A 13,044-nucleotide genomic window follows, 5' to 3' on the forward strand; every position below is an offset into this window, starting at 1 on the left:
GGGAACTGAATCACCAGCAGGAATGTGGAATGGACTAGACAGCACTTCCCTAATCATTACATGACCAGGATATCAGTGCTGGTGTCATGCTACTCACACATGTCAAAAGAAGTGCTCGAGACTTTATTGTCCAAAAGAAGATGCTTGAGGCGGTACAAATCCCCAAATGTTAAGCAGGACCCTGTAGGTTTGAAGAGGAATAGGGTTTTCTCTTGGTTTGTGATACAGTTGGGGCACTTTAACTTTGCAAGGAGAGTTATTCAGAAATTATTTGAGAAAACACACTTGCTGCTCAGATCTCCTCAAATCCCTGCACATCCATGTTGGACATTTCCAGAAAGGGGGTCATGTGGAAGACATGAATAGATTGGAACATGCAGTGCCCTGATCCAGCAATGCTGCAGATTTTTAAAAATTGTCTTATCTTAATTTCTAAATAGGACTTTCCAAATACTGTAAAGTTCTGGGTTACTGTCAATTCTCAGATCTCCTTGTATTGAGCTCAAAATCCAAGACAGGGCATTCTAGAACTTGACAGTATGACACAGTGCCTCCCTAAGGTCCTGCCTGCTGAGGAGGAACTAACCACTACAGAAAAAGACTTTGAGACTGAGGCTTTAGAAGTAAGGAAGGAGTCATGGAGACCAGCAGAGGAGAGGGACTGGAGTTCAGTGCTCAAAGAGGTCAGCTTTGCTATGGACCTCTGAGGTGGCTTTGAGCAAGCCACCTGTCTTTCATTGTGCCTCATGTGTCTCCCCAGTCCCAAACTTAATGACTTCATCTCTAAAATGTTTTGAGATTGAAGTATGATCTGAGTATTGTTATCCACTTGCTGGTGGCACCAGAGTTTCAGAACAATCTCTTAATATAAACATCTACCTCATTAAGCTGAAAATAAACTCTCTCACACTTTTCCCGCTGGATAACAAACCATTACACTGGTTGGGTTTTAAGGTAAAAATTAATTATTTCCTTCCTGTTCTGAAGGAGTTTCTACTTCCGGAATCTGGAAAATTCTTTTCTTAAACATTCCATGTAAATATAATTCTTTTAAAAAATAATACACATGGCTTAAGTCATCATAAGCACAATGGTTATTGTATATAAAAGAATTGGGGCACCATTTTATAACTAGGTAAGGGCTATATTTAAGAAGCTGTATAAATCACATTCAAATGTGCTGATGTTAAAAATGTCAGGTGGCCCCAGGGAAGGTGAAGAGGGTGTTCTAAGGGCCATGAGTGACTGAAGAGAAGTCTCATAGAAGTATTGAAATACAATATGGAATACATTTAATTAAACATAATAAAAAATATAACATTGTTTCATTGTTTCCTGCCCTTGTGATCCCAAAGACTTATATTGTCCTGATCTGTACTGTAGTCCCAGAGGACTTTCAAAGATCTTTCATAGGAAGCAAACTTTTACTGATTGCCTGCAGTATTATGGAGGGTATTTGGGGTGTGGGAAGGACATTGCTGGTAGTACATTTTCTGGAAGCTCCACCTAACCATTCTGGACACCTCTGTGGTGGAGAAAGCCCTTTTCTTTTGAAGGCCAGGGCACCTCAGATAAAATGTCATGGCAAAGCGACGGGGTATGTCAAAATTGTAGCATAATGTGTAATTCATGCTGAGAGAGACCACACTATGAGGGACTGGTTCAGAGTGCTGGTGCTGGGATTCTCCCTCAGAGAGCAATCAGCTCCATCCCAGGAGAATGCGAATTAAGATCAAAAGTCAAATGTCTGTGTGAGGAAGGGACAGTTTTTTTGTGTCTCCAGGAGCCCTTTAGTTCTGACAAGTTGTGGATATGTGTGGTGCAGACATTCATTGTGCAGACCAGCTCTGTGGCTCAAGTCAGTCTGAAACCTTGTGGGTTTGTTTCTGGAGAGCTATACAATCACTGGTATTGGCCACAATGGCTGAAGTGATTTCAGCATTGTCTGGGAACAAAAGGACCCCAAGGAAACTGGATGATGGCTCCCAGGGGACCCCCTGCTTGTGTGACTGTGCAGTGGTGTGGATGGGAGGGCTGCTGGGGCTGCTGGGCAGCCTGCCAGAGCCGAGAGGAGCTCAGTGGATCAGCAGACCCCAGATGAGTCCATCCATTAACAACTGAAATGCTGTGCCTTGTCTCCTGGGGGTGTGAGTGGCCTCTCTGTGTCAGCCCAAAGTGTGCCACAGGCTCTGTCCTGCCTACAGAAGGTACAGCTTTTGCTTGAAGCTTTTCACCTGTGGTCCTAAGACACACTGCTCTCTGAAAGTTACATTGGAAACAAGGTACTCAACTTTCTCCTCACCTTGAACATCCCATTACAGTCATTTCTATGGATTTGAACTACATTAAATAGTATTTGATGCCAGACTGGCTCTGTCCTGTCCTCTTCAGCATCTATGTCTCCTAGAGTATCTCACAGAGGTGTGCCCTCCTGCGTCTTAAAATGCTTACTTTTACAGAGGTGCTTTGGGTTTATTTCACTTCTAAGCAGCCAGCTGCAAAAACAGTATCTGGGATTATAGTCATAAAACATCATCGGAATTAAATTGTTAGAAACCCTCCACTCCTTAAATAGAAAACCCCATACTCATCTGATATGCAGTTGGCATAATTTCTTAAAAGGATGAACTTTGCCCCAAAATCATGAACGACTAGGGCATATGAAACTTCCAGTTTGGAGTGAATCCAATTTAGGCTGTAACCAAATCTGAAATAAGTTTTTGTGCAAGTAACTCTTACTCACCCAAGGAGCTCTGTTCACTTCGGTGGCATTGCTAATGTGATTATGGGCTACAAAATTGAGTGTCATATATATGATTTGTAATTTGTGGAGAGAGGTCCTTAGAAAAATTTCATCTTATTTAACTTCAATTAAGTCTGGCAAGACCCTTTTGCTTCAATAAAAAGACCAGACCACAGAGGTAATTGGTGAAATAATCATGGGCACTCCCTACCACACATCGTTGCATGTTAACAACACTTTCCTACATGCATCACTAATCTTTCGGTCGTGGGCTGGAGAAGGGCCTGGAAAAAACAATCAGGGATTTCAATTAAGAGGCACTTAGAATGAGGAAAATAATAGGTCTTCAGTTTATTTAATATACAGCAATTTTGTTTGAGTTAAGGTTTGTAGATATTTTACGCTTCAGAATCTATAATTCTTTAGCATTTCCAGGCAATTAGTAGGTCTCTTGAAAATCATAGCAGAATTGCTTGAAAATTCCTAGCGGTTGGCTGCAGGAGAAGACACCCTCAAGGCTGCAGCAGCATCAGAGACATACAGAGCATCAATGTCTCCCTCCCCTGCAGCTGCCTCCTGCACAGAATTAGCTGTTTGCTGGAACCTACAGGACAAGGAGGGTGTCCCTGGCACGTCCCTGGGCTGCCCTTCCTGAAGGCATTCTCAAGGCCTGGTCTGCTAGTGCTTGATTCTCTTCCAAGTCACACACTGGTGAGCTGTCTGCTGGGACACCGTGGCTTCTGAGCCAAGCTGAAGAGCTTGAGGGTGTTGAGTCACAGGCACTCATGGATGCAGCTGGAATGGACATTGCCATCCTCAGCTGTCTGTGTCATCTCTCTCGGAAGCTGTTTCCAGCACATCTGGTGAAGCCTTTAAGACACCAGGCAGGCAGTTTTACAAGGGTTTAAGCCACTGAGACTGCAGTGGCAGCACCCTCTGAAAGAGCAGTGAAGGGAGAGGTGAGGACAAAATAAGTCACCCCAACCCATGAGCGGCTGCTTCTGAGTCTTACAGCTCTCAGCACTGGCATCAGGGTGGTGGAGGATTTACAGACACCTCACTAAAATGATTATCTGCATTTTTATCTTCAGGTGGCAAAGCATCCAGGGATTGTGGGTACATAGAAAAGCATCCTTAAGGGTTTGTTGCTGGGCTGGGACGAAGGGGGTTAGGTACTCACAGCATAATTTGCATTTCAAAAAGCACCATCTGTGTATTTTTGGAGAAAAAGCAAGTTTTTACTTGTAGTTGAGGACATCTACAGGTTCTATATTAGCATAAATTGCAATGATCAGGCTTTTTCTTTCTCCCAGTCCCCTGAGTGTAGAGTTCAGTGACTAAGTCACAGGAATCTCACTTGACAAATCCGAGAGACCAAAGTCTGGGAGAGGCAAAGAATCTGAGGTCTAAGTCTTTAAAAACTAACTAAATCTACAGAAGTGTTTGTTTGCAGACAGATTTGGCATGGATCTGTTGTATACCCATTTTCCCTGGAATCTGGCTCCTTGAGTTGTCTCTCTTCAAGTGGGTATGAAGGTAAGTGGAGGGGGAAGGTTCAAGAGAAACTGTGTAATAATGAGGGCATTTGTAATGGTAATGAGTCTTTCTGCCTTCTGAAGGTCCAGTAGGAAAACTATGACTCTGAATTGTCTCTTGCCCATTAATACAAAGTGCCACTTTTTCCTGTTGCAGTTCAGCTTTACAGGTGTCTGACCTGGGGCAATCTTGATTCCAGTTGCTGGGATATAGATTTCATGTGAGAATGTAGCTCTAAAGAAGTATTGACTTAGAGGCACTGGTGAAAATGAATTAAAATGGCATTCTTACACAAACACAACAGAACAGCCCCGTGGTACTTTTCATTCTCCTCTACTGTTTGCTTAGGATAACAGGAATATTATGGAGAGCAGATTGTCTCCCCATCATCATATTGTGTCTGCATTTCTGCTGTAAACCCCATTTTGACCTTTCCTTTCTGAGGCTGTAGTTTCCTGAGAGCTGGATTAAGTTGCTCTGGCTGCATGCCACTGTTTTCTGTCCCAAATATTTCTTCCTTCTCCCTTTCCTGTACCAACACAGCCCTTTGGATCTCCCCATGGAGGAGTGGATTGGGGAACTGTTCAGGATTAAATATTATATAATTTTTCCTGGGCTAAAAACCTCCTCTCTGCTTTCACCAAAACTTGCCTCTATCCAAGTTCAACATCTTGGATAGACACTGTGTAAAAATGGGATGTTTTTTCTCAAGGGAAATCTGAATATATTGCTATTAGTCTTCATTGCAAGTTGGGAGAAAGAGACCAGATAACTCATTTGTTTTCCATAGAATGTTAGGAAAAATGTGGAATGCAAAGTCTCAAAGCAGATGAGGGGTGCAGTCTGCAAAGCATTTAGGTGTGCTGCACCCCACTTTCTGCAGTGGCTGGGAGGCACCAGGGCCACGGACAAAGGAGCACTGAACTGACCTGGAGCAGAATGCTGCTGCTCAGCTGGCCAGGACAAAATGTTTTCACTTCAATTTAAGCAACCCAAAGTGGAATAGTCAGCTCTCAGTTAACTGCGGGTGGATTATCTGTGTTGAAAAAGAGCCTTTTTTAAACATTGTATCATGTGAACAGCTGGATCTGGAAATGAAATTTGTGCCTTTTCCTTGGCCACCAAGAAGCCTTGGTGCTATAAAACACACAGGCTTGCTTAACTGTGAAATTGTTCAGTTTGTCTTCTGATAACCTACAACTGCAGAGCTCTTTGCATCACAGCAAAGTATCACAGCATCTGTTTACTCTGGTGTAAAGTCCCACCTATGGGAATGGAGAGACTGAGAGAATTTCAGGTCCTTTTAAAACACATAAATGAGCCATGATAACATATAAAATAGAATAGAATACAAGGGAAATTCCAAAACAGGAACTTAAACATTTGTGTCAGAATGAAGATGAATATTGGAATTGTTTTAAAGTGTCCCAGTTTTTGGAGGGTGGAGCAGAAAGGCTATCTCAGTCTGATTTTGATCATGGGGCTATCAGTAATAATTCATGATCCAAGGACAACAATGTGGTTTATCAACTGTCTGAATGAATGTTCAGATGCACACAGAAGTTAGTGTGTGATGGTACAGCAGTATGTGCCAGCTCAACTGCAGGGACTGTGTGTGTGTCTTTAGTCCTAAGTGGAAAATGTGATATAATTTCAGTTAGCTTACTCCCCTAGAGAAAGAGGATATTGAGCTAAAATTAACAGATTCATAGCTCATTGCCAGAAGGGACCATTATGATAATCGATCTGACCTCATACATAACAAAGGTCGCAGAAGCTCCCCCAGAAATTCCTTCAACTAGGCAATAAAATGTAATTTTTTTTTCTTTTTTAAAAGACATGAAAGATATGCAGTCTTTAAGCAAAGACTTTATGTGATGAAGAATTTATGATGTTTAGTTTTATCCTACTTGGATAATAGCAAAGTCTTCAAATTCTTAACAGAGTAATTAAGTTTATTTTTATGTTGCTTTTGATTTTTTAAATTTAAATTAAGCTTTCAGAAAGAAATATTTAGCCCTGTCTCTGATTTTTATTTACAGGAATAAAATATTTTTGACTAGTACTGAAAAACAATATATATCATCATGTTTACATCAAACAAACGGTTTTGCTGTTGTTGATGGTGGAGCCATAGCAGATTTACAGTGACCAACTGTAAATGTTTTAACTGATGTTAAAATAAGTGTGCAATAAGCATATAAAGTCCCTGGTTGCTGAAATGGCTACAAGAAGTGAATTACTAGCCAGTTCATGGGAATTTTGTAATTCAATTGGCTGGAAGAGGAAAGTGAAGCAGAGAAAGAAATTGCTCTTTCTGGACAAGTCAGGTTCAGGTGCAAAAGGTAAATCTTCCATTATCAGTGGGTGCAAGGGTGTTGAAAAATAAGTGAAGGTTGTGAAACTATGAAATTGTAACACATTCCTGAAAAAAGTGTAGCAACTTGCAAAAATGAATGTGTAGCACTGGCTTTGTGTTTGTTTATCTACCTATTTTATAGCACATGAGGCCAAATGTGCATCGACCAGGTCTGTACTACTGTATCAGAGATAATTCTCATCAGTAATTTTTATACTGACAGCAGTCTCTGGACTTCGAAGATTTTGTCACCAAAACTCTCCAAATCCAAAAACATAATCCCAAACAAAAACCCCAGAGTTATATGTGAAAAGATGTTGTAGGTTGAAATGACAGGACAACGTCCCTGCAGCTGGACTGACACATGGACCCTGAGGGAGGTGGCCAAAGCCTGGAGGACCATGGTGGCTGCACCCACCTGGGTTCTGGCTTTTCTGTGAACTCATGCTGTTCAACAAAATGGCCAGCTCCTGCGCAGAAGGGTGCTGCTTTGGTGGCAGAGAACCTGCTGATCCATACACTGACTTAGGTGCTTGAGCTAGCTTGAGCCAGTGTGGCTCAGGAAGGACTCACAGACCTGCCACAGTGGCTTGAGCTCTGTGTGACCTGGGAGACAGCAACAACCTGCAGAGAGCCGTGTTTGGCCAGAGTTATGTTGCTGGTGATTCTTGAGCTGAACAAGGTGGGCTCGGGTCTGTCTTTGTTTAGCTGAAGTCACAGAGAAGAGTTCCACATGCCCATGGCAGAGTTCTCAGCAAGATTTTGTGGGGCAGGGATCATCTTTACAAAATGCTGTGTTGTGCCTAGCAGAATGGGGCTCAGATGGGGCTGTAGACACAAGCCTCATCTGGGTAATAACAGCCTGGACTATGAGTTCATTGGAGTCTGTGAATCAGAGTCGAACAGAGGTGCTTTCACGTTTCCACTGACTTGTCTCCTCTCCCAAGACTGAGAGGACAGCAAAGACTCATCCCAGTAAAATCTCATTTCTGACCACAGGACATCAGATGTGCTCTCTCCCATCTCCTGAAAAATAACATAGGCACTGGACAATGACCCAACATTAAACAGTATCACAGTGCTGGAAGCCTTTTCCCACTCCCAATTTTATGACCTTAATTAACACAGGCCAATCCATAAATCAGATCAACACCAGGAGATAACAATGAATCATGTGGAAGGCAGCTTTAATAGGAGCCTAATCCTGCAAAGAAGTGGACAGTACCAGCATTTTAAGTGCACGTGTGAGGTTGAAAGGGAACAGATGTCCAACTGGGGCTGCTGCTGGCAAGGGTAAGTCTGCAGGGCTGTTGCATTTCCAGAGAGAAACCTGTTTTGACATCTTAATGGCAAGTGTGTCTGGCAGCAGACGATGGAGTGGTGATAAATGCTGCTTCCCTCCCCGGGTGATTACTGGGCAAGATGGGGACGCTCTCAGGTTCAGCATATCTGGCAGAACGCCGTCACCACCTCGCCGGGGTGTTGAGCAGGTCGGGGCAAGAGGGAAGGAAAGCTGTAGGAGTGACTGTCTGGAGAGCATGAGAAACTGAAAAGGAAATGTAGATGGAAAGGAAGAATTTCAGGCTTTCCCACCATGACTTCAACTGGTAACTTGCCAGAAGCCCAGCACAGAGTGCACACAGAGGAGCAGACAGAGACTGCCTTCTGTAATCCAGCGAGGAATGACAGCAGGATTGGCAGGCCCCAGGACCAGCTGGCCTTACTGACAAGCTCCCTGTGTGTGGGGTGGCTGGTCTTCCTGCAGGGCCTTATGTGGCTATTCCAGCTGGGAAAGCCAGCAGCCCATAATTAGGATATCAGGGCTGCTTTCAGTTAGTTGCCTGCTCCCAAACTTGAATATCTGCTGGTTAAGTGTGGTTCTGCTTTGAAAAGTGACATAGCAAAACTGTGGTTATTACTGCACAGAAAGCCAAATTTACATGCATCCCCCTTACTGGGAAGATGCCTACCTGCCCTATGAGGATCAAGTTTGTTGACAACTTGCACACAATGAGTGCCTTCATCTTAACAGACAGATGTTGTGCCAGTGCCTAGGCAGGAACAGTCTCCAGGTTGCTTGCTACTGGGCTAGCTAAATCCTTAATTTTACATGTTTGGTTGTGTCGGGCTACATGAAACAGCAGAGTGAAAATGTATGCTGGAGAGAACTGCTGCAGCTCTGCTTTTCCTGAGAGGCAGATCAGATTTTGTGGAGAATCATCACCCCTTTAATGAAGGGTAATTGATGGGCCTGAAGAGGGACCTCAGAGTGCAAACTCTTCCAGTTCTGGGACTGTAAGACCCTTCTGTGTGATCCTTCACACAGATGCCTCTGTCCTGCTGAAGGAAAGGCCATGAGGAGCCCTTTCCATTGTAATCAGCATCTTGGTGCTCTGTACAGCAGACTTGGAGAGTGTCCAGCTCCTGCTCTTCCTGAGTTATAGTCATTGATATAACTAGTGCAATGGAAAGGAAACCTTGTTACAGCTCGGGGCCATTCCAGTATTCCATCAGGGCCTTCATAGTATTCTGCATATCTACAGTATTTCCCTTCCATAGCTGTGCTTACTCTTGTGGAAAGCAGGAGTGGAAAAGACAGAAGATTGTGTACAGTATATTGTGAGAGCAGTGAGCTGGGACATCCTCAGGTCTTCACAAGGGCCTGCTGTGACCTCACTCTGTGAAGCATCTGTGACTTCTTTAGAGAATGAATCTCACTGATAGCTGGAGGATTAATATCCCCTAGGGCTCGATTAGCAAGTGTTTTTTGATGCCATTTCTTAGCTAAGCAGTTATTGAGTATAGTAAAAAGACACACTGGGAAAAAATTATATCTTTTAATTACATCAAAATTTAGATCTATCTGCGCAACAGAATTGCTCTTGACTTAATTTGCCCATATGAAAACATTTTCACCTTTTTATTTAATTGCAAGTGTAGGTTCTTTTAAATGAAAATTTCCATTTTGAAAACAAGCTCTGACCTAAATATAATTAAAATAGTCAACATGAAATATTAACTTTAAACATCATCATTAGAATATTTAAAGAAAGTGTTATCTTTTTCTGGGTCCAGCCTATTTAACCTAATTTTTCCAGTATCTGTGAAGCTCCTTTAAAGATATGGCCTGGTCTAGAACAAGAGAGTCTAGCATTGAATCTCTTTACTCTCAATAATATGAAGCAGAATATGTAAATGTGTATAGACCCCATGTGGTAGAATACTGGATTCCCAGCTTGTTGCTTTGTAGAGCTTCAAATGCAATAACAAAGCTAAAAACCCAGGCGTTGTGGAAACCTCTGTGAAACTTTCAGCCAGTGGTTCTCTCACGAAGACCTCACTGTATTCTCTGTGGTGAATATTTGGCATCATAAATCTGGCACAGTCTGCCTGCCAAAATGGCTCATAGCCTGCTGACGCGGAGGCGGAGCCGTGCAGCTGTCCCTACACGCATCTCTTGGAGGACTGGAGACAGCTGGCCCCAGCCACCACAGAGTCACGGAAGCTGGGAGCAAAGGCACCAACTGCCTCTGCTTGAATCTCCACCCTGTAGGTCTGTATTTCAACCACAGCAGTATCTGCACTGCCAAGGTCCTTCCCCTGCCTGAAGTCTCTTTGGGCAATCTTCTAACCATTGCCCTGTGCCACCAGGAATCCACAGAGGGACATTGCTACAGGGGTGGGTGGGCAGAGCTCCGTTTTTCTTTTTGGTCTCGTTCCTGTGGTTTATCCCAGTCCTCCAAAGATTGCATGTGTTTCCACCCTAAAGCCATCTTCAAGTACTCTGTATTTAGGAAGAGGGTAAAGGACCTATTTTGGTTTATAACACATAACTTCTATTCCTCCCCAGAGTCTCATAAACAAATTTCTAATTGAGTTACTCCCGAAATAGATCCTGCTCTCTCAGCTACCCAAAAGCAATCTCTGAATTTGTTTCTTCTCCTCAGATTGTGGGTTTTCTTTCAGTTCAGCCCCATGGGTATCAGGAAAGCTCATGGAGTACTTGCAAAGCCCCGCCAACCAAAACTGGATTTATTATAGATTGATTTAAGAGTTGCCTGAATGACTTGGAAATTCAGGGACAGGAACTGTACAAACACTTGGCAAAGACACATAGGAGGGTTTCCTCATCTGCAGATCTGATCAGGCAGGGAGTAGTAGATTTTTGTGAGTAACAACTGTAGTGTGAAGTGGAAAAGCCTGAGTGGGGAATGTTTATAGCTGGGCTTGGCTTGAGGGGATACACTCATGATGCCTGAAACCTGCATACAGGTTTTCTTTCCAGGCTTCTCCTGTTTGCAACTGGTAGTTTTGCTTAGCAAGGCTCATGCTGCAATATCTTTCCTTTTTTTTTTTTTTTCCCAACGTCAGCCCTGGCATCCAATTTAAAGTAGTCACTGAGTCTGTGAGACAAGAAAAAGACCAGCATCTCCAGAAAGATCCTGTCCGGGGTGTCCAGCTATCAATTATGTGATATCAATTATCTGAATAGACTGCAGAAGAAGCACTTGTGCCCTCCTCTGACTCTTGGAGACCCTTGATACATGTTTCAGGTATGACATTTTGGTTTTGAGTGGCTTACTTAAGGAGAATTCCTGCCCTACTTTAAAGCTACATCACTGCCTGATAGAGCTAGATGGGAGATCTACCATGATGAATTATTTTATCATTTCCCCATGCTTTTTTATAGGCTATGTGGTCACACACAGTTCAGACACATAGTTTTTTCAAGTTCATCCATCTCAGGTGGGGTGAGGGTCAGGCAGTACTCAAACTGGGGGTGAGTTCTCTGACCCTTGGTGCCAGACCAGCATGGCAAAGGGATGGAGCAGACAAGCACAGAGCCAAGCATTTTATGATGGCTAGAGATCTTCCTTGCAAACATTACTGAAAAAATGCATCATGGACATGTCCTACAAGTGTAGAGGGAGCAGAGTACATGTGATTAAAACTCAGAGCAGTCTAGAAGTCCCTGGTTAGAGGATGGTGCCCTGGAGTATTCATCACTGGTTTGGGAGGGTGGAGGAGGATGGCATTTTCCTTTTGGACACCCTGGAAAAAGGCCATGTCACATGTGCTGAGAGGAGCTGGATGGGCTGGAAGCCAGCAAGGAGGTGCAGAGCTTAAGGCCTGTGGGATGTGCAAGAACATATTTCTCCTCTATAGTCCTGCTGGTCTGTAATTTCTGCCCTGCACCTTTGCGGTGTAAAACATAGTCCAAGCAGAAATGTGCACTCAATGTCATTGCACTAATTTGAATTTGGGTGGAGGGAACTGCTGACTGAAGCCCTCCACGAAAACAATGGGTAGGGCTGGGTAGCAGATGTTGTGCTCACACTGCTTATTTAGACGGCCTTTCTTACGGAGCATTACACGAATGCAGCACTAGCCAGGGCTCCGTGGTGTGCTGCAGATGGGAAAGTGGGACCCTGGCTCTGTGCCCGGGGCTGCAGGGATGGAGTGGGAAGGTGCAGCACACAGAGGCAGCAGGGGCTATGGGCCGTGCCAGTGGCTCCATCCTGCTGTGCCAGCAGCCCTGGGTAGAATGGGCAGTGCAGGAATGGACCCTGCTTTCAACAGAGGAAGTGATGGCATGGAGTGTGCAAATCCATGGTGGAACATGGGGACAAAAACCTGCCTGCCTGATGCCTGCAGAGGATTCAAGGGCATGGTAAGATGGACACAGCTCATGAAAGTGGCACCTTTCTTATTGTGTTTCCCCTTCAGTCCAGATTATTTGTGCAGTTTGGAAGGCAATGGCCCTACTGCTGCAGACTAAGCACTCACCAGCTCTTCAATCTCTGCAGCCAAATTGTGTCCATGCAGGAGGCCAAACTCGACTTTGGGGCCAGGAGAGGTGGCTGTGATCTGTGTGCCAGAAATGCTGCCTACATGACTGGCTGGGAGGGAGTTGGGAATCCCAGCTGCCTGTGCCTAGTCCTCTGTGCAGATCTAAGCCAAGGCACGTTTTCACCAGAGTAAGAGCAAATTCTTAGCTCTGGTGCTTATACCGGTATGGGACATTGGCTCCTTTGGAAATGAGCCAGGAATTCCTAACATATATAAGAGTTAACTGCTCATTTGCCGTTTTACAACCAGAAGACTGCACATGTTGGAAATGGGGCTGCAGCTCTAATCTAAGGACCAGAATGGGGCAATTTTCATGGGCACACTCTCAAATACATTTGGGACTGCATGAATGACTCTCTGAGTTTTTCTGCTCTCCTCTCCAGTGATGTCTTTCCTGCCCAGCCAAATTTCCCACTGGTTTCAGAAGAGGACTCTTCAACCACTTATATTAAATAATTTCCCATTATCAACAGGAATTATTCATTGCTGTATTAGGAGGAAAAATGTAAACAGCAGATAAATCTGCCACTCCAAAATGTTTCTAAGATAGCATATC

General features: G+C 43.9%; 2 long non-coding RNA genes across 4 annotated transcripts; both read right to left on the reverse strand.

The window, feature by feature from the left end:
- Positions 1-2,202: 2,202 nt before the first annotated feature.
- LOC137478063 (uncharacterized) lies at positions 2,203-7,446 on the reverse strand. Of its 3 annotated transcripts, XR_011001380.1 has the most exons (4): positions 7,216-7,446; positions 5,209-5,315; positions 3,352-3,613; positions 2,203-3,027 (listed from the first exon to the last, which is right to left on the reverse strand). It is a non-coding gene; the product is annotated as an uncharacterized lncRNA (long non-coding RNA). The 3 variants fall into 3 exon arrangements; XR_011001379.1 differs by lacking the exon at positions 3,352-3,613 and having other exon boundaries at positions 7,216-7,429; XR_011001381.1 differs by lacking the exon at positions 2,203-3,027 and having other exon boundaries at positions 3,080-3,613; positions 7,216-7,433.
- Positions 7,447-8,843: 1,397 nt separating this feature from the next.
- Positions 8,844-9,286, reverse strand: LOC137478568 (uncharacterized). The gene is made up of 2 exons (XR_011001658.1): positions 9,208-9,286; positions 8,844-9,094 (listed from the first exon to the last, which is right to left on the reverse strand). It is a non-coding gene; the product is annotated as an uncharacterized lncRNA (long non-coding RNA).
- Positions 9,287-13,044: the final 3,758 nt, after the last annotated feature.

Source organism: Anomalospiza imberbis, chromosome 8, assembly GCF_031753505.1.
Source record: "Anomalospiza imberbis isolate Cuckoo-Finch-1a 21T00152 chromosome 8, ASM3175350v1, whole genome shotgun sequence".
Classification (NCBI taxonomy): Eukaryota; Metazoa; Chordata; class Aves; order Passeriformes; family Viduidae; genus Anomalospiza; species Anomalospiza imberbis.